The 20,880-nt window shown below is 43.7% G+C and overlaps 1 pseudogene; it reads left to right on the forward strand.

Annotated features, from left to right (window-relative positions):
• Positions 1-20,880, forward strand: part of LOC123057123 (uncharacterized) — a 122,915-nt pseudogene that overhangs the window by 83,699 nt on the left and 18,336 nt on the right.

A 20,880-nucleotide genomic window follows, 5' to 3' on the forward strand; every position in this document is an offset into this window, starting at 1 on the left:
TTAAGGCTAGTAGTAAATGTGTACATTTAATGCACATTAATAATAGATATGATATTAGTTGCACGTTAATATTAGGTAGATATTAATTGTGCACCAATTATGATGTAAATTTATGCCGATATTGATATTTGGTATGATATTAATTGCATGTTAGACATGTTCAACGACTCACCATTGCGGCAATGTAAGTCGTTGATTAAAATATGATTTATGACTGAGATTAGTTGGATATGTAGACATTAGTGTGGGACTTCTAGCCTAGGAAGCCAGCAGCGTACTATACTGGATAAAAATCAACTTATCTTGTAACAAACACCACTGTTTTTTAGTCCAGCATCTGTGATCAGAATGAAGCCATGCATCCACTAAGTAGCTATTATGTGATAAAAAAAAGCTCCAAGTAAAATGCTAACCTGAAAGATGTATTACCGGAACAATTTACCCATATTCATATTTGAATTTTCCAATTACACATAGACTATTAAGTCTTGGGAGGACCATGTTTCCCGTTTATTAACTTCGTATGTCTTGCATTTTTTTTTCTAGAAGGAGCTTCTGATGGGCATGTGAACACAATGCTTTCACTAGGAATAAACCCTACACGACATGATCTTTCTGGAGCGTCCAACAACAACCTGTTAACACACAATCTGGATACACGTGAAGCCAACAGATTCTCTGTAATAACTCTAGACTGTGCTACTGCTTTACATATACGAAATATTATTGTTACTATATGTATCCCTAAAGCTCTGCTAAACACTATAGCCCAAGGTGGCGCAGGGACGCCCGGCACCTGTGAAGGATCTCCCAAGGGAACCAAAATTCACCTGCCCAGTCTGCATCAATGAGCTGGTCGATGCATCGTCTACTATCTGCGGCCACATCTTCTGCAAGAAATGCATAGAGGCCTCCATCCGATTTCAAAAGAAGTGCCCTACCTGTCGTAGGAGGCTGACCATGAGAAATTTCCACCGCATCTACCTCCTGGCGATGGATTGAGCTGATCCAGCCATTCTAGGCGTGGTGGAGTATCAACACCTGACCCTTCCTCCTAAACGGCATTTTGGTGATTCTGTCCGAACTACTTCACGGGGTTATCAGTAAATACAATTTTTGCGCAACGATTTAGTAAATGCTTGACTTATAGTGAACAAACTTTTAATCTGCATCCTTGGTAGTAAAGGATACCATTCTCGTGGGAATTCGAAACATGTGCCATGGTATTGTGAACATCTGCAAAGAACTACAAATATATTTTTTGCTTGTCAGGGTATATGGTGTGTTCGTGCACTCTAGGATATGTGTCTTTGCAAGGCAATCACGTTTAATTAGCAATAGCAGTAGACACTGTTATTAGTCAACCGACTAGGAACAAGTCGCGTAGAGCCCTAAAACACATCAGACTGATAATTTATTTCCAATTGAGATTAGGCCCAATCTCCCTTAAATGACATAATTGTGTTTCCTCACACTACTTGTATGCTTGACAATTCCTTACCGAACACTCTCCAACCAGGACATGATGCTCTCCTTCCTGCTATTATATACTCCCTCCCTCTCGAAACAAGTGTTTCAAGCTTAGTACAACTTTGTATTAAAATTAGTACAAAGTTAAGACACTTATTTTGGGATAGAGGTATTATTTTTGCATTCATACAAGATACTTTGGCCATCGCTAATATCTTCTACTTCTTCACACTAAGTGGTGCTTCCATTATATGTGCGTTAGTTTTAGGGCAATAGCATATATATATATATATATATATATATATATATATATATATATATATATATATATATATATATGTATATATGTATATATGTATGTATATATATATATATATATATATATGTGTGTGTGTGTGTGTGTGTGTGTGTGTGTGTGTGTCATTCTTTTGTAAACATTTTTTACATTCGGATCTATTGACCAAACTAGCAGTAAACACTCTTCGGGAAATAAAAAAGAAACATCGAAATGCAGGCCGAAAGTAATCAAGGTTATCGTCCTACCATACCATCAGCCTTGAGAAAAAAAAACTTATAATACAAGTAGTAGCCAGCGGCACAATAGCAGCGGGACACCGACTGAACCCCTCAAAGTGGTTGGAAGTTACGAGCATATGGTGGTTGCGGCCGGGAAAGTTTGACACCTTCACATATGACTAGTTACTTTTTGGCCAGTATATACGGCAAGCAGGGTGTTGTTGAAGTAGGTTTATAGGACCAGAAATCTAGTCGGGATGCGAACTGGACGTAGCTCAAACGATTAGTTTTCTTTAGTGGGACCATCCCACTACGATTCAAGTCCTGGACTTGAAATTAGTGTGTACATCTTTCTGAATTTATTTCAGACTTTTCGGCGATGTTTCATTTAGTGTGAGGAGATGTTCCTGTCCACTACGAAGTGTCTATAGGGGTAGGGTGTGTGTGCGTGTGTGTTCATAGGGATGACCGTATGTATTTGTATGTAAGCATCTACGATTGTACTGTGTTAAAAAGAAATTTTGTCAAGATCACATCAAGAAGAAGGAGCAGAGAGAGACTCATGTTGGTGCTATTTTTGTTCGTGTTCGAAGCAACAATATGGTATGCCCGTCCTACCAGTTAGGCAAGTAGCAGCTCTGGTATTATAGCATATTCTCATTACATTGATGTACTTAGTCCTTTCACACACACACTATTTTTTTTATCTTGTTATAAAGAGATATTTACCATTGTGATCTCTTTATTTCTTAGAGCAAGTAACACATGGTGAATTAAGTAGGCCTACAAGTTGATACATTATATTTGTGAGTCAGAGAAAAGTGGATAGGAGAGAGGAGACGAGTAGGTTGTAAACTTACACTTTTTGAGAGAAGAAGGTGAGCAAGGCAAAATGACATTGCATGTAGAGCCAATATCTATTATGTGGATGGGACATTAAAAGGTAAAGGTCTACCAGCTAGATGGGATGAATAGGAGATTCTAAGATTTATTCCCAAAAGGTAAAGGAGGAGGCGGGTATGAAGAACTGGAACTACATCTACGCGGCAACCAGATCATAAACCAGCATATATCAAGAACAAGTATGAATAAGTTCTTGGCCACTACTCTAAGTCTTCGTTTGGAGAGGTTGAGCACGATGCTCCAAAGTCACCTAGACTTCACGTTCTTATCCTTGAGGTAATTAAGTTCACATATACCCACAAAAAAAATTAAGTTCACATAGAAATCACCCAATCACTCGAGGTGGATCTTGAGGTGATCCTTGGATCCGTACAAACTTGATCCAAGTAGATCCACATGATGTATGTTCTAAAATAACTCCTACCCATCTAGGAAATGGAAAATTCCAAGATTAACAAGTAAAATCTCTTGGGTTGAAAATGTTCTTGCTTGATGCTCAATCACAACTCGACTACTCTCTCAAAGATTACACTTTTAATATGTGGCTCCATAACACAGAGGAGTGGGAACACAAAGTATGAGAGTGAAATAAATGTGTTGGAGTGCCCAGCCAAACAAGCAAGGCAGGCTACTATTTATAGATATGCTCCGAAAACTAGCTGTTATTCTTCTGGTTTCCCAACTCAGCAGCACCGAGACACTGGCCAACAACTCTAAGTCATTCAGCTAGTATTTGACACTGCAGTACTAGGTGCACAATAGAACATGGGTTTACAACACAAGAAATTCCTAGTGGTTCTACCCAAACACAACTTGTGAAGAACCAGAAACACCTAGGAGACCCAAATGATTAAGTTCCCTAAATCACAATGTAGAAGTAAGGGCCGTGACCCATATTTCACAACCGAAGACTCCGAACTTGGTAACTATATCTTGAGTACTCAGCCGGGCCGAATACTAATTAATACATGTCACCCTCGATGACGCCGATCTCAAAACCGATGTAACCGAACGTAGCTAATGCATGTCAAAGAGATTTCAAAGGATAAATTGTGTGTTTGGTTGGGTTCTATCTAAGCATCAGTGAGTTTCGCTATCTAACCACGATATCCAACCCATCTTAATATTACATTTTGCCATATACTCAAAGTGACTCACTGAGGCACTGTGAACTATAAACTCCACCAAGTCTTCAGGCAAAAAGCATGTCTTCAACATTTTTAGGGGTCAAAATCCATTGGTTAAACAAATCTCTTATGGGACTACACATGTGTGCATACTCATCAAGCACAATAGTCCCTTAAATGTTTGTCATTAATCATCAAAAGCCACTAGGGGGCACTAAATTTAGTTTCAGCTTTTATATTGAATATAGATGGTGTGGCGCCCAGAGAGAGCTAATACACGATCTCTTATTAGCATTTCTCTCATAGTACAATGAGATATATAATATTTTCACTTGTTATATGTCATTTTCCACAATACCATTGGAAATAAATGCGTTCGGTAAACAAGGAATCTCCATGATTTAACTTTTTTTCCCTGGAGAGACATGAAGCTTAATATTTGAGCCCCATAACACTAATCTCATTAATTTCCATATATCACATTTCATTTATATTGGTATCAAGCATGTTGTACCATTCATAGTTCAGGTATGAGACTTATTAAGTTCTCCGTTTGGGACGAAACTTGTTCTGAGTATTTGTGATGGGTCCTGATGTATATACTAGTAAGTGTTGTGCTCCAAGCGACCAACGGGCTCTTCTCTTCTGGAACTCGTGTGATTCTGGCATAATATGTTAATGCTAGAGCACCCCCCTAAGAGGATATAACTATGAACTTTACCCTTTGACTCCCGGGCTGGGATGCTTGTTGGTCATGTCTAATAAATTCCTTGTTCACTTGCGTTAATTTTTTTATGCTATTACTATATTAGTTTCCGTTGAATATAGTTCCATTAATTGGTAACCTATTTATTATCCTTTGAATCTAGATGTTATGTATTACTATCCCTCCATCAAATCCATTCAGGCCTCCTTTGGTTTAGAGGAATTTCATAGGAATTTTAGAGGATAGGATTCTTATAGGATTTTTTCCTTTAGAGCCCTTTGGTTCATAGGAATGGATTCCTATTCCTACATAGGATTGGTTCCTATCCTCCACATTTCATAGGAAAATAAAAAAGACCCTAGACTCAATGGAAAAATTCCTTTGGTGTCAACCAAATGACATCTTGTTTCCTATTCCTACTCATAGGATTTGAGATACATGTCATCTCATTTCCTACAAGATTCCTATTCCTATGATAATCCTATCCTATGAACCAAAAGAGGCCATTGTTGTCTACTCACTGAACCGAGTTCCGCCATTGTGGTATTCATCCTACTTTCTTCTTTTCATTGGATTGGTTATGCTACTTGTCCACTGATAACCAGCAAGTATAGGGGGCTGCTTGTAGCCTTCTTCGATAAATAAGAGTGTCGAACCCAACGAGGAGCTAAAGGCAGAACAAATATTTCCTCAGGTTCTATCAACCACCGATACAACTCTATGCACATTTGACGTCCGCTTTACCTAGAACAAGTATGAAACTATTTTGCAAGAATAAAACTACGAGTACTTTTTGAGAATAAAACTATGAATAAATTGCAAGGTAATAAAATTGGATAGCTTTTTTCAACAAGTAAGTCATTTGTCCCTAGGCAATCAATAACAAGTACCCATAATCATTCTTGCAATTCTATATGAGGGAGAGGCATGAGCTAACATATTCTCTCTACTTGGATCATATGCACTTATGATTAGAACTCTAGCAAGCATGCACAACTACTAAAGATCATTAAGGTCGTGAAACCCAACCATAGCATTAAGTATCAAGTCCTCTTTATCCCATACACAACATCCTACCTACTCGGGTTTATGCTTTTGTCACTCTCGCAACCCACCATAAGCAAATCATGAACGTATTGCAACACCCTACAATGGGGACCCCTCACGTTTGTGCGAGATGGAGGGCACCGTAGGACAGCATCATAAATAAAATATACAATCATACCATCCAAGATAACAATTAACCCACAGGACAAAACAGATCTACTCAAACATCATAGGACAACCAAATATCATTGGGAAATAATATATGGAGTTGAGCACCATGTTTAAGTAGAGATTACAACATGGAGAAGGGGTGTCACACTGCTGCATAGAGGGGGAGAAAGTCGGTGTTGACGGTAGCAAGATTGTTGATGTAGATCGCCGTCACAATACTTGCCCCGGCGCCACCGGGAGAGAGAGAGGGAGAGAACCCCCTTCTTCTTCTTCTTCTTCTTCTTCCTTGGCCTCCCCACTAGATGGGAGGAGAGTTCCCCCTCTGGTCCATAGCCTCCATGGCGGCGGAGGGGTGGGAGCCCTTCCGAGATTGGATATCCCTCTCTGTTCTCTTCTGTTTCACGCTCCCCAAATCTGGCCCTTCATCGTTTCTTAAATTTCCGGAGATCCGTAACTCCGATTGTGTGCTGAAATTTTCACACGATTTTTTTTCTATAAATTATCTTTCTTGCGCCAGAAAAAGGCCCCCAACCAACTTACGAGGGGGGGCATAAGACACTTGGGTGCGCCTGGGGCCTGGGGCGCGCCCTGGTGGGTTGTGGGCAATGTGGGGCCCCGTTTGCGTTGATTCCACCTCCCAAAAATCACATATATTCCAAAATTATTCTCGGTAAATTTTTATCGCGTTTGGACTACGTTTGATAGGGATTTTCTGCGAAAAAATATGCAAAAAATAGGAACTGGCATTGGGCACTGGATCAATAGGTTAGTCCAATAAATCATATAAAAAGTTGCCAAAAATATGTGAAACTTGTATAATATTGGAATGAAACAATAAAAAATTATATATACGACGGAGACGTATCATCCGCTTCCCGATACTAATGGTGCGGGTATTAAGGTAGAAAATGATCGGCCGAAGCATTATGCTCTATGGATAACCATTACGACTTAAGCGGATAACTCGTTCCCGATAGAATCCAGATTTCCATTCCTGGTGTGCACTATATAGTCCCTTTATTGTGACTCGTGGAATTATGAATACACACAAGGGTCCAAAGCTTTGCACAAACTCACTTATCTATTTCGTCCGTGTTCTCTAGGGCTAGACGGTGGATCAGACATCTTTAGTCTCTAAAATAAACAACTCAGATAGAAAAAAACTAGAGATAGATATCCACAATGTACCTTTAGGAACAACATGACAATGTATATGGTCTTGGTATTCTCTAAAAAAAGTCCCAGCCTTTCTCATACCGGTGGCAAACATTCAATAGATAGGGAATGACTAGTATGCGACCTGTAATTGAGATGCGATCATAGGATCTGGCATCATGGGCCATTAGATGTGAAATCAGTGGTACAAATGGAACGTTGTGTTCAACCACCGAGGAACATAACATTTTGTTGAAACCTCCCTAGGAAGAGATGCTCTTGTCGCAACTAGTCCTCCCCGACCATAGACCATGATGACCTCCCAACTACATCAGCAACCAAGAGCTTTATCAGACCGGCACCCTCATATTGTTTATAATTCCCCGAAATTCTCCCTTCCTAAGAGTATCGCCAGCGGTTCCCCTTCCCCGTAAATATTTTTGGTTTAGGGATTGTTGGGCCAAAAAAGGTGCTCCAACAGTTCCCGTAAAAGCGATTTTTTAGGGAACCCGGTATAATCATCCCAACTCCCCTTCTATCTGGGGAAATGGCCCTTCTCATAAACTTCCAGTATAATTGTCATGTTAGTGCGTGATATGTCTCCAATGTATATATAATTTTTCGTTGCTCCATGCTACTATATTATCAATCTTGAATGTTTTATATTCATTTGATAGCAACTTTATATTATTTTTTTGGACTAACCTATTGACATAGTGCCTAGTGTCAATTGCTATTTTTGCTTGTTTTTTACTTCGCAGAATATCCATATCAAACAAAGTCCAAATGTAGCGTGATTTTTGAAAAAATAATTCTGCCCAGAAGAGACCCAGGGAGCCCAAGAGGTGTACCAGAGGAGGCCCACGGTGATCTTTTCCACCGCCTCTCAGCTCTATAAATACTTAGATATTATAGAAACCCTAGGGGAGTCGAGAGATCAGAGTTTCCACCGCCACAAGTTTCAGAACCATGAGATGCAGTCTAGAGGCCTTTTCTGGCACCTTGCCGGAGGGGTTAACGATCACGAAGGTGTTCTTCATCATCACCCTTGCCCCTCCGATGATGCGTGAGTAGTTTACCACATTTGAGCCTGGTCCTGTTCATCCAGCGGTAACCGCGTACTACCACAAGGTCCTGTTCATCCAGCGGCAACCGCCTACACATGGGTGGGGTCCTGTTCATCCAACCCCCACTGGGAACTATTCATCCATAGCTAACCAGACCATCTTGAATCACCACATCTCGACTCATTCTACATATCATGCGCACAACAGCAACGAGCACTGTTCATCCAGAGGCAACCCAGTACGTCTCGCACGGGGGTTTGATCGGCTTTAGGAAGTAGCAGCAACGATCGACGGGTTCAATTAGCAGCACAGGAGTAGGTCGGGTTCAGTTAGCAGTGAAGGGATCGATCGATCGCCTTCAGTACATAGCAGCAGGGGATCGCTCGGGTTCAGTAAGTGAACGCCTCTCTCTCGGGTTCAGTTATAGTGACACAGCTCGCACCACACGCGCGTATGAGAGAAATGCGCAAACCACACTACATCGCTCGGCCCCAATCGACCAGCTACCGTAACCAGGAACTCCATGAAAGTTTCCTCGCCCTCACTTCTACCATGATTTCTTTGTCATGGACGGCCCAAAGAATGCCATGCAGGTGCGTCCCCGGCTCGCCCAGGACGAAGAGCCCATTTTCTGTCATGATTTTTTGTCGTAGAAGTAGGAGCCCACCGCATCTATGATGATATGTCGTTTTGTCACAATTATCATCATAGAACTGTCATAACCATGACAATATTTTTTTCGTTTGGGTTATAGTGTCACGGATCTGTCTTTTTTTGTAGTTTGCTTACATACTGGGCATTAAGATCTATAGAGATAGATCAAGACGTCTGATAGGACTTTCATAGAGCACATACCCTGACAAGACTTTGAAGGAGTTCAAAATGGACCAGTCAAAGAAAGGGTTCTTGCATTTGCTTCAAGGTTTGTAGTTGAGTAAGACTCAAATCCCGACCACGACAGAAGAAAGAGAAAGGATGAAAGTCGTCCCTATGCCTCGTCCATAGGCTCTATAATGTATATATGCCATGTTGTGTATCAGACCTGATGTGCACCTTTCCATAAGTCTGGCAGGGAGGTACCAAAGTGATCCAGGAGTAGATCTCTGGACAATAGTCAAGAACATCCTGAAGTGCCTAAAAAGGACTAAGGACATGTTTCTCATTTATGGAGGTGACAAAGAGCTCGTCGTAAAGGGTTACGTTGATGCTAGCTTTGACACAGATTCGGATGACTCTAAATCTCGAACCGGATACGTATTTATATTGAATAGTGGAGCAGTCATTTGGCATAGCTCCAATTTGGAGTGTGGTGGGAACATCTACTGTACGACATAGAGATTTGAAAAGTAGACACTGATGTGAATGCTGTAGACCCGTTGACTAAAACCTCTCTCACAAGAAAAACATGATCAAACCCTAGAACTCATTGGGAGTTAATCACATAGTGATGTGAACTAGATTATTGACTCTAGTGCAACTGGGATACCATTGGAAATATGCCCTAGAGGGAACAATAAATTGGTTATTATCATATTTCCTTGTTCAAGATAAAGGTTTATTATTCATGCTATAATTGTATTGAACGAAAACTTAAATACATGTGTGGATACATAAGCAAGTACTGTGTCCCTAGTGAGCCTCTGATACTTCTCCAACGTATCTATAATTTATGAAGTATTCATGCAATGTTTACAACAATTTTATATGATTTTGGTATGATTTTCATGGAACTAACCCATACTAACGTTGTTTTCAGCAGAACTACAATGGTGTTGTTTTTTGTGCAGAAATGAAAGTTCTCCAAATGAGCTGAAACTTTTTGATGACTTTTTTGGAACAAAAGAGACCCCCAAAGCTTAATGAAAGGACTGGAAGGTGAAGGAGTAGGGCACAAGACACCGGGGCACGCCGGGGCCCTTGCCCGTGCCCCGGTGGGTTGTACTCACCTCGAGGCCCATCTTCGCATGATTCCAACACTGAAAAATCCTATAAATAGAGAAACTATCAGAAATAACCCTAGATCAGAAGTTTCGCCGCCGCAAGCCTCTGTAGCCACGAAAAACCAATCTAGACCCCATTCCGGTACTCCGCCGGAGGGGGAAATCATCATTGGTGGCCATCTTCATCATCCCGGCAGCCACCATGATGAGGAGGGAGTAGTCCACGCTCGGGGTTGAGGGTTTGTACTAGTAGCTATGTGTTTAATCTCTCTCTCTCTCTCTCGTGTTCTTGATGGTACGATCTTGATGTATCGGGGGCTTTGTTAATATAGTTGGATCATATGGTGTTTTCCTTCTCTATCTTATTGTGATGAATTGAGTTTTCCCCTTGAGATTTCATTCTTATCGGATTGAATAATTTTATGGATTTGAGAGAACTTGATATATATATTGCATATGAATACCCACGGTGACAATGGGGTATCGTATTGGTTCACTTGATATTTGTTTTGGCACTCAACTCGCGGATTCCCGAGGTGACATTGGGGTAACACTAGTAGAAAAAGGGCCTTCAGTCCCAGTTCATAAGGGCCTTTAGTCCCGGTTCTGGAACCGGGACTAAAATGTCGGTACTAATGCCTCTCCCTTTAGTCCCGGTTCAATCCAGAACCGAGACTAAAGGGCGCGGCCACGTGGAGCTCCACCTTTAGTCCCGGTTGGTAACACCAACTGGGACTAAAGGAAATTTTATGATTTTTTTTGAAAAAAAAAATTTGAATTTTTTTTTGAATTTCAAATTTCTGAATTATTTTAACCTCTAGTCTGTAATCACCACCCCTCATCACTTCTCAATTTATCCTCTAATCACCCCTCATCATTCCAAATCATCTAACTTCCCGAACGGTCACCCATCCTCCCACTCCCCCAGCCTGAGCACGCTTAACTTCCGGGTTCTATTCTCCCTCGCTCCAAGTCTGCACTTGTTGTTTTCCTGACAATACTAAGATGTCAATCCTATTAACCTTCAGGAATTTTGCTTGAGCATGAAGTGACACATTTCATAGTTTTATTTTGAAACTATTGTTTTAAAAAACAATAATTATTTAGTAACACTAATATTTCTTGAATAATTAGTTTGACCACAGTTTGACCATAGTTTGACCAGATTTGACCAAAATTGAAATAACTGAAATAATTATTTAGTAACACTAATATTCTAGAATAATTAGTTTGACCATTGTTTGACCACAGTTTGCCCACTGTTTGAATTTTTTTCGAATTTTTTCACTCTAGATCTTAAAAGCCCCGTAACTTTTTTTCTATTAGGTTTTTGAGGATTTTGAAAATGTTTAACGGGGTTCCCCCAGTTAAATTCGGATGTAACTTTTTGAGTAGATGATTTTTCGTATAAAAAACTTTTTCATCCGAGTTAGTATGCAAAAGTTATGCTCATTTTTACAAATTTCAGAGAGATTTTGCAAATAAAGTCAAAATTCACATTTGCAAATTTTCCCAACAACTAGACCACATATCACATGGGAAACTTATTTTCTTTTATTTTGTTGACATTTCCATCATTTTCTTTTATTTTTTTTAAACTGAAAAGGCAATCCACGGGGGGGGGGGGGGGTAGAGTTTGAAAATGGGACCTTTAGTACCGGTTTGTGGCACGAACCGGGACTAAAGGTCTCATCCCCATTAGTCCCGGTTCGTGCCTCAAACCGGGACTAAAGGTCTAATCTTTAGTCCTGGTTTGAGGCACGAACCGGGACCAATGGTTGTGGGCCAGGAGCGAGGCCCATTGGTCCCGGTTCATCCCACCAACCGGGACCAAAAGGTCCAGATGAACCGGGACCAATGGCCCACGTGGCCCGGCCGGCCCCCTGGGCTCATGAACCGGGACCAATGCCCCCATTGGTCCCGATTCTGGACTGAACCGGGACTAATGGGGTTACCCGGCCTGGACCAAAGCCCCCTTTTCTACTAGTGTAATCTATGCATAGGGGTTGATGCAATTTTTTGTCTTTTGTTCTCTCCGGTAGAAATCTTGGGGCACTCTTTGAGGTTCTTTATATTGGATTGAGTATTAAGAATCTGAATTTTCTTTGGTGTTATTTTAGTACAAACTCTTGATAGATCGATCAGAAAGAATAACTTAGTGTTATTTTAGTACGAACTCTTGCTAGATCGATCAGAAAGAATAACTTGGTGTTTCTTTAGTACAAATTCTTGGATGGATCGATCAGAAAGAATAGCTACAAAAAATTTCTTCTTATGTTATCCGCTTGATATGAACTAGGAGTGATTCTTCATCGCACGTTGAGGGATGGTTATATGATCAAATTGTATTAGCATTGTTGAGAGATTACACTAGTGAAAGTATGGACCCTAGTCCTCATTTTCAAGCATTGCAATACCGTTTGTGCTCTGTTTTATCTATTGCTGCCTTGCTATTTTTTTATTGTTCTTGTTACAAAAATTAGTATCTACTATCCATATTACACTTGTATCACCATCTCTTCGCCGAACTAGTGCACCTCTACAAATTACCATTGTATTTGGTGTGTTGGGGACACAAGAGACTTTTTATTATCTGGTTGCAGGGTTGTTTGAGAGAGACTATCTTCATCCTATGCCTCCCACGGATTGATAAACCTTAGGTCATCCAGTTGAGGGAAAATTGCTACTGTCCTACAAAACTCTGCGCCTGGAGGCCCAACACGTGTATACAAGAATTAAGTTGCGTAGTAGGCATCAGCCTCTACTAGACTAGCTCGTTGATCAAAGATGTTTAAAGTTTCCTAACTATAGACATGAGTTTTCATTTGATAACGGGATCACATCATTAGGAGAATGATCGGATGGACAAGACCCAACCGTAAGCTTAGCATTTGATCATATCACTTGAGTTTATTGCTATAGCTTTCTTCATGTCAAGTATCTATTCCCAAGACCATGGGATCATGCAACTCCCGGATACTAGAGGAATACCTTATGTGCTATAAAACGTCACTTCATAACTGGGTGATCAGAAAGACGCTCTACAGCTATCTTTGAAGGTGCTTGTTGGGTTGGCATGAATCGAGACTGGGATTTGTCACTCCGTGTGACAGAGAGATATCTCTCGGCCCTCTCGGTAATACAACATCGTAAAGAGCTTGCAAGCAATGTGGCTAATGAGTTAGTGACGAGATCTTGTATTACAGAACAAGTACAAAGACATGCCGGTAACGATATTGAACTAGGTATGGAGATTCCGACAATCGAATCTCGGGTAGGTAATGTATCGTCGAACAAAGGGAATTGCCTACCGGATTAACCGAATCCTTGACATCGTGGTTCAACCAATAAAAGATCTTCGTGGTATATGTAGGAAACAATATGGTCATCTAGGTCCCGCTATTGGTTATTGACCAGAGAGGTGTCTCGGTCATGACTACATGATTCCCGAACTCGCAGGGTTGCATGCTTAATGTTGGTTGACGCTAGAGTAGTATTGGAATATTTGATGATTGGTAACCGAATGGTGTTCGGAGTCCCGTATGAGATCTCAGATGTCATGAGGAGTCTCGGAATGGTCGAGAGGTAAATATTTATATATGAGAAGTCATATTTTGGGTTCCAGAAAAAGGTGCAGTTTTTTCGATACTGTACCAGGAAGCTTCCAGAAGGTTCCGAAGGATTCTGCAGGGGTTCGAAAGTCCACAAGTGGGTCCACCACATTCCAAGGGCTGGCATGGGCTGCGAGGAGGCGCCCTGGCCTTATTGGGCTAGGCGCACCAAGTCCTCAAAAGCCCATGTGACTAGGGAAGGGAAAAAAGGGGAGTCCTAGCTAGTAGGAATAGGATTTGACATGGAGTCCAAGTCCTCTCCCCCTTGGCACCAACTCCTATTAGGAGTAGGGCTGGACTCCCAACCCTCCCACACATATAAATATAGGGGAGGGGCATAGAAAGAGATCCCAGCACATTGGTCATGGCTCCTACCCCGTCTTTCCCTCCCGGCATAGTTCTCGTCCACGGTTTTTTCTTAGCGAAGCGCTGCCGTTGCTGCACCAGCACGATCACCACCACGCCACCGTTCTAGTTGTGATCCCATCTACTTTTCCGCCTTCTCTTTATTGATCAAGGAGGAGGAGACATCATCGCGCCGCACATGTGCTAAATTCGGAGGTGCCGTCCGTTCGGCACTAGATCGGCTGGATCATGATCGGATCGTGAAGAGTACTACTACATTAACCACATTCTATATGCTTCCGCTTTTGGCCTACGAGGGTACGTAGACACACTCTCCCCTCTCGTTGCTATACTTCTCCTAGATATATCTTGGGTGTTCGTAGATTTTTTTTTAATTTTCATACTTCGCCCCCCAACAGCAACGCCTATGGAGACCATTGTCAATGGCATGGAAATACGCTGATGTACTGGTAGAGGCGTGGCAACTGACTTGGAATCTAAAGGGTTTCATTATCATTTCATAAACTTAATTTCTAAATCCATGACGTATGTCTGATTTGCCATTAATATTAATGCCCATCCTTTTCACTTCTTTCGGCGCACTCGGAGGTATCCGACAAGATTGTCCGTTATAGCCGCATCTTTTCAGTCTTGTTGTCAATGAACTGTCATTCTAGAAGCATTCAATTCTAATCATTTGGAAGGTATCCAACTGGCCCCTCTGGTCCCCAACATTCATCGATGTTTGTGAATTACTTGATAGTTTGCGGTATGGGAGATAATAATGATGCCTCCGTTTTTGCGCATATCGCTATATTTGTTGTGATATTAAAGGGCAAACACCAAATTGGAGTAAATCTTCCATCCTCCTTAGTAAATGCAGCAATCAAAATTCTCGTAATAAATTAAGAATATTTCCCTTGCTTCGAATATGGACTCAAACAATTTACACCTTGGGCTTGGGCACCCTCTCATCCTACCTGGGCTGGGAAGAATAGATCTGCAGTCCACAACTTCATTACTGATATATTAAAGCTAAGCTTACTTGATACAAAGCTAATTGGCTTTCTGTTTGTACACAAACATGTCACTGTGTACCCTAGCATAGAGTGTGATAAGAAAGCCGACGTTGCTGGAGGAGTCTCGCCGGATACGCTAGACATGCCGACGAGATCTTTTGAGGACTCGAAACCGCACACGTCTTGGAGGGACTCCGTTAGGGATCACTTGCTATGGGATGCCCTAGGTCGACTTGAACGCCCCTAGGCTCTCATGGATTGCTGCCACAAAACATGAAGGACAAAGAAGAATGGGGACGAATATAACAAAGGAGAGATAAAAAGATAAAGGTAAGTGTGGTAGATTGTTTGATTGGGCGTTGCTCAATCGGCCATTGATGAAGCTATGTACCTAGGGTAGGGTCATGGATCTGTCCAAGATACCCTCCCCAAGGACATCTCTAAAGGAACCAAAAGCGGTCGAAGCAAAATCATCATCCACTCGACCGTGAAGCTATGTTCCGCTCGACAGTATAGAAGACACTCGACTATGCGAACAACCACTCGACGATACAAGAAACCACTCGGAGTGTAGAAGGCCTAACGTCACTCAGGATGACAACGGTCGGTCATTCACTCTGTAACCTTAAAGATCATTTATATCTCTTTATTACTAGCGTTACCAGTAACGCCCTGCCTAAATGTACATTGAACCCTTTGTAACATGGGCTGGCTGGGGTCCTGGCGCACTCTATATAAGCCACCCCCTCCTCCGGGACAAGGGTTCGCACCCCCTGTAACTCACACACATATATCTAGTCGACTGCCTCCGGGCTCCAAGATGAAGGGCTGTTACTTCCTTCGAGAAGGGCTTGAACTCATAAAACTCGCGTGTACAACTCCTCCATAGCTAGGATCTTGCCTCTACATTCTTACCCCCCATTCTACTGTCAGACTTAGAACCACGACAGTTGGCGCCCACCGTGGGGCAAGTGTCTTAGCGACTTTTTTGGAGAAGTTGCAATTTTTCCGATCCCCTTCATCATGGTTTCAGGCGGAGGTTTGGCTGAGGGCCGCGAGATCCGTCTCGACGCGCTTGTGTTTGCCGTCGACGACTCCGCTTGGCTTCAGGAGGCTCCACTCAACGTCGACGCACTCCCCGTCCGCGGGGCAACGCACTTTCGTAGATGCATCCGCGGCATCTTCCTGCGGCAGCCGTTGACCCAGTATCAGTCAGCTCCAGCAGCTTTCCCCCTCCCTGCAGCCCGCCGGAGCAAATGTTCCGGTCGGTCGAGGCTTCAGCGGTGGGTGAGGCATGCGGTGGCTCGCCAGTCGGCCACCCCTCAAGTCGCGGGAATCGAGCCCGACGAAACTCTTTACGGCATGTTCGATTTTTCGACTGGCTCCGTATAGACTGCATCCGAGTGCGACAGCAGCGACCTAGCGGCAGAAGTTTTAATGGTCAATGGACCACGCAGTCCTCCCGGCTTCACCCGTGAAGACGGAGGCGATGGGGACGGCGATCCGTCACGCGTTCATGAAGAGTACCGCCCCGAACCCCTCTCTTCGCAGCGGAGGGAGGAACTTTGCCGCCGAAACATGGATGCACTGCATACTCCTATAGTTGGAGAAACCCCCGAGGCCCAGGCCTCGGAGCAGGCGCGCCTGGACAACTTGGCTGAGCGCACTCGATTGGAGAACCTCCAGCGCGTACTCGACGATCGCGCTCGGCAGCGTGCTCCCGAATCCAGTCAACGCCAACTTTTTCTGCCTCCGACTCAGGTATACCGAACCCCGATCCAGAATCTCACAGCTGTAGCCCGGATAGCGGAGTCGATCCAACTTTCCCAGTCATAAGTTGGCCGAGGTCTGATACAGATTAGAGCTTTGCTCTGTGCGGCAGGAGAGCAGAATACGGCGGTATCTCAGTCACGGAATAGGATCCATAGCAGATCAGTAGTTGCCGATACAGTTCAGTCGGCTCACAGCCCAAGATCGCCCCCGAGGCGTGAGGGACATGGAGATCGACAAGATCAGTACAGAAACCTTGAGCAGTATGAACACCGAGTCGATCGCGATGATCGTCGTCGAATGCCCACGCCTCCCCCAAGGAATGGCTCGTACGTGCCTTGGCAACATGATGACAGGCGCCCTCACAGTGTTGGGCGAAGGATTCCAGTCGACCCCAGGGAGCCAGGCTTTGATGCGAGATCTATTCTCGTTGAGGGCTTGGTCGACAGAAACAGAGCTCACCGAGAGGGTCATGACAGAGATCTACCAACCAGCATCAGAGTGCATGTCTCAAGTCTAGAGTGCTTCAGCAGAGCCATCAGGGCTGCAGTGATTCCCCCCAACTTCAGGTTGGCGACTCGAGTCAGTAAGTTCACTAGTGAGTCCAAGCCTTACACATGGCTTGAAGACTACCGAGTGACTGTCCAGATTGGTGGCGGCAGTGATGAAGTGGCCATGAAGCACCTTCCTCTGATGTTGGAGGGCTCGGCTAGAGCATGGCTGAATCAGTTAGCACCTAGTAGCATTTATACTTGGGAAGATCTTGCCCGAGTATTTGTTAGAACATTTGAAGGTACTTGCAAACGGCCGGCAGGGTTGACTGAATTGCAGTGTTGCATTCAGAAACCGAATGAGACTTTGAGGGATTATATCTAGAGATGGATCACATTGCACCACACGGTAGAGAATGTGTCTGATCATCAAGCAATTTGTGCCTCTTAAAAAGGCATCAAGTATCGGGAGCTGAATATGAAGTTCGGTCGGACAGGAGATATGACTGTGACTCTGATGATGGAAATTGCCACCAAATATGCCAACGGTGAAGAAGAAGACCGACTCCGGAGTGGCAAACACAAAGCAGTCTCCCATGAAACCGGAGGAGGAAATTCCAGTCAGAAACAGAAGCGCAAGGCCGAGCCCGCCGCTCCTGGTGAAGCCTTAACTGTGACTCAAGGAAAGTTCAAGGGAAATCCCAAGGGACCGTGGAACCCCAAGAAAGTAAAAGATCAAGATGGAAATGATGTGCTGGATCTGCCATGCCACATCCACACCAAAAAAGATGAAGAGGGTAATTTCATTTACCCGAAGCATACCACTCGACAGTGTCGACTCCTAATCCAACAGTTCCGAGAGAAACAGCCCAACGAAAAGGAGAAGGAAGCAGACAAGGTTGAGTATGAGGAAGAGGATGATGACTCCGGAGTGGCTAACGTTGAGAGTAAAAGTCGATTGAAAGTCATCAACAGGGAAGTGAACATGGTCGCTCCGGTGACACCCAGTTATTTGAAGTGGTCCCAGACTGCCATTACATTCGACCAGTCCGGTCACCCAGCGCACATAGCCACCCCTGGGAGGCAAGCGTTGGTGGTCGACCCAGTAGTCGAAGGCACCCGACTGACAAAGGTTCTGATGGATGGTGGCAGTGGCCTAAATATACTGTATCCAGAGACATTGAAAGGAATGGGCATTCCAATGTCCAGACTCAGGGAGAGTAATATGAGTTTCCAAGGGGTCATTCCAGGCAAGAAGGCTGCATCACTCGGCCAGATTGCTCTTGACGTGGTTTTCAGTGATTCCAAGAATTACCGCAAAGAGAAGTTGACATTTGAATTTGTGGATTTTCAGAGTGCCTATAATGCTATTCTAGGCAGGCCAGCTTATGCGTGTTTTATGGCTCGACCATGTTACGTGTACCTCAAATTGAAGATGCTTGGTCCCAAAGGGGTGATCACTATCACTGGTAATCGGAAGAAGGCAGAAGAGTGCTTCTAGAAGGGTTCAAAGATCACCGATGCACAAATGGTCGTGGCAGAATTGCAAGAATATCAGAAAAATGCAGATCCGAGTGATTTGTTGCGAGCCACAGATTTAGCATTCCAGTCGTCTGGTGAAACAAAGTCGATTCACATTCACCCGACAGACCCCAATGCTGCTCCGACTCACATTTCAACCACACTCGACTCCAAATAGGAAGAAGCGTTCATCCAGTTCCTCCGTGAGAACTGGGACATCTTTGCATGGAAACCTTTGGACATGCCAGGTGTTCCCAGGGGACTGGCTGAGCATCGTTTGCGAGTCGACCCAAAAGTGAAACCAGTCAAAGAACATCTTCGGCGGTCCACCGTACAAAAGAGGAAGGCAATCGGTGAAGAGGTGGCTCGGCTTTTGGGAGCTGAGTTTATCGGTGAGATTTACCACTCCGAGTGGTTAGCTAATGTTGTCATGGTCCCAAAGAAGGACGACTCACTTCGCATGTGCATTGACTTCAAGCATATCAATCGGGCCTGCCCGGAAGATCACTTTCCTCTCCCTCGCATCAACCAGATAGTCGACTCTACTGCAGGGTGCGAGCGTTTGTCCTTTTTGGACGCTTACTCTGGGTACCACCAAATCCGTCTGTACGGACCCGACGAGATAAAAACAACTTTCATCACCCCATTTGGGTGCTTCTGTTATGTCCCTATGCCATTCGGTTTGAAAAACGCTGGAGCCACATTCATGCGGATGATTCAGAAGTGCCTGCTCACTCAGATCAGTCGGAATGTGGAAGCATACATGGATGACATTATGGTCAACTCACGTAAAGGTTCTGACGTATTGACTGACCTTGCTGAATTCTTTGCCAACCTTAGAAGGTATGATATCAAGCTTAATCCTTCAAAGTGCACGTTCGGAGTTCCGGGCGGAAAATTACTCAGTTTTCTTGTTTCCGAACAAGGGATCGATGCTAACCCAGAGAAAGTGGGTGCTATACTCCGGATGAAACGCCTTGTGCATGTGCATGATGTCCAGAAGCTTACTGGTTGCTTGGCCGCCCTAAGTCGGTTCATTTCTCGCCTCGGTGAAAAGGCACTGCCTCTTTACCGACTAATGAAGAAATCAGATAAGTTCGAGTGGACTCCTGAAGCTGATGCAGCATTTGCAGAGCTAAAAGCTCTGCTTTCCACCCAGCCGGTGCTCGCTACCCCAATCAGCAAAGAGCCTTTACTGCTTTATATAGCAGCCACTGGACAAGTCGTCAGTACAGTACTTACAGTCGAGCGGGAAGAAGAGGGAAAAGCCTATAAAGTTCAGCGCCCAGTTTATTATATTTCTGAAGTTCTGACTCCGTCAAAGCAGAGATATCCGCACTATCAGAAGCTCATTTATGGGATTTACATGACCATGAAGAAGGTTGCACACTATTTCTCTGATCACTCTGTTACAGTCGTCAGCGACGCTCCATTGTTAGAGATTCTGCACAACAGAGATGCAACTAGTTGAGTGGCAAAATGGGCGATTGAACTCCTTCCCTTAGATATCAAGTTCGAGGCAAAGAAAGCTATTAAGTCCCAAGCAATAGCAGATTTCCTCACCGAGTGGATTGAACAACAACTGCGGACTCAAGTTCACTCGGAGCACTGGACCATGTTCTTTGATGGATCCAAAATGCTGAATGGTTCGGGTGCTGGGGTGGTTCTAGTATCCCCCGAGGAGACAAGCTCAGATATGTCCTCCAGATTCACTTTGATTCCTCCAATAATGAAGCTGAATATGAAGCACTCCTGTATGGGTTGCGCATGGCCATCTCACTCAGCGTCCGTCGCCTCATGGTCTACGGCGACTCAGATTTGGTAGTCAATCAAGTGATGAAGGAGTGGGACGTTAGAAGCCCAGCCATGACTTGTTATTGCAACGCGGTGAGGAAGTTGGAAAAGAAGTTTGAGGGGTTAGAGCTCCATCACATACCCCGACTGAAAAATCAAGCAGCCGATGACTTGGCAAAGATAGGTTCCAAGAGAGAAGCCATTCCCAGCAATGTGTTTTTGGAGCA

Source organism: Triticum aestivum, chromosome 3A, assembly GCF_018294505.1.
Source record: "Triticum aestivum cultivar Chinese Spring chromosome 3A, IWGSC CS RefSeq v2.1, whole genome shotgun sequence".
NCBI lineage: Eukaryota > Viridiplantae > Streptophyta > Magnoliopsida > Poales > Poaceae > Triticum > Triticum aestivum.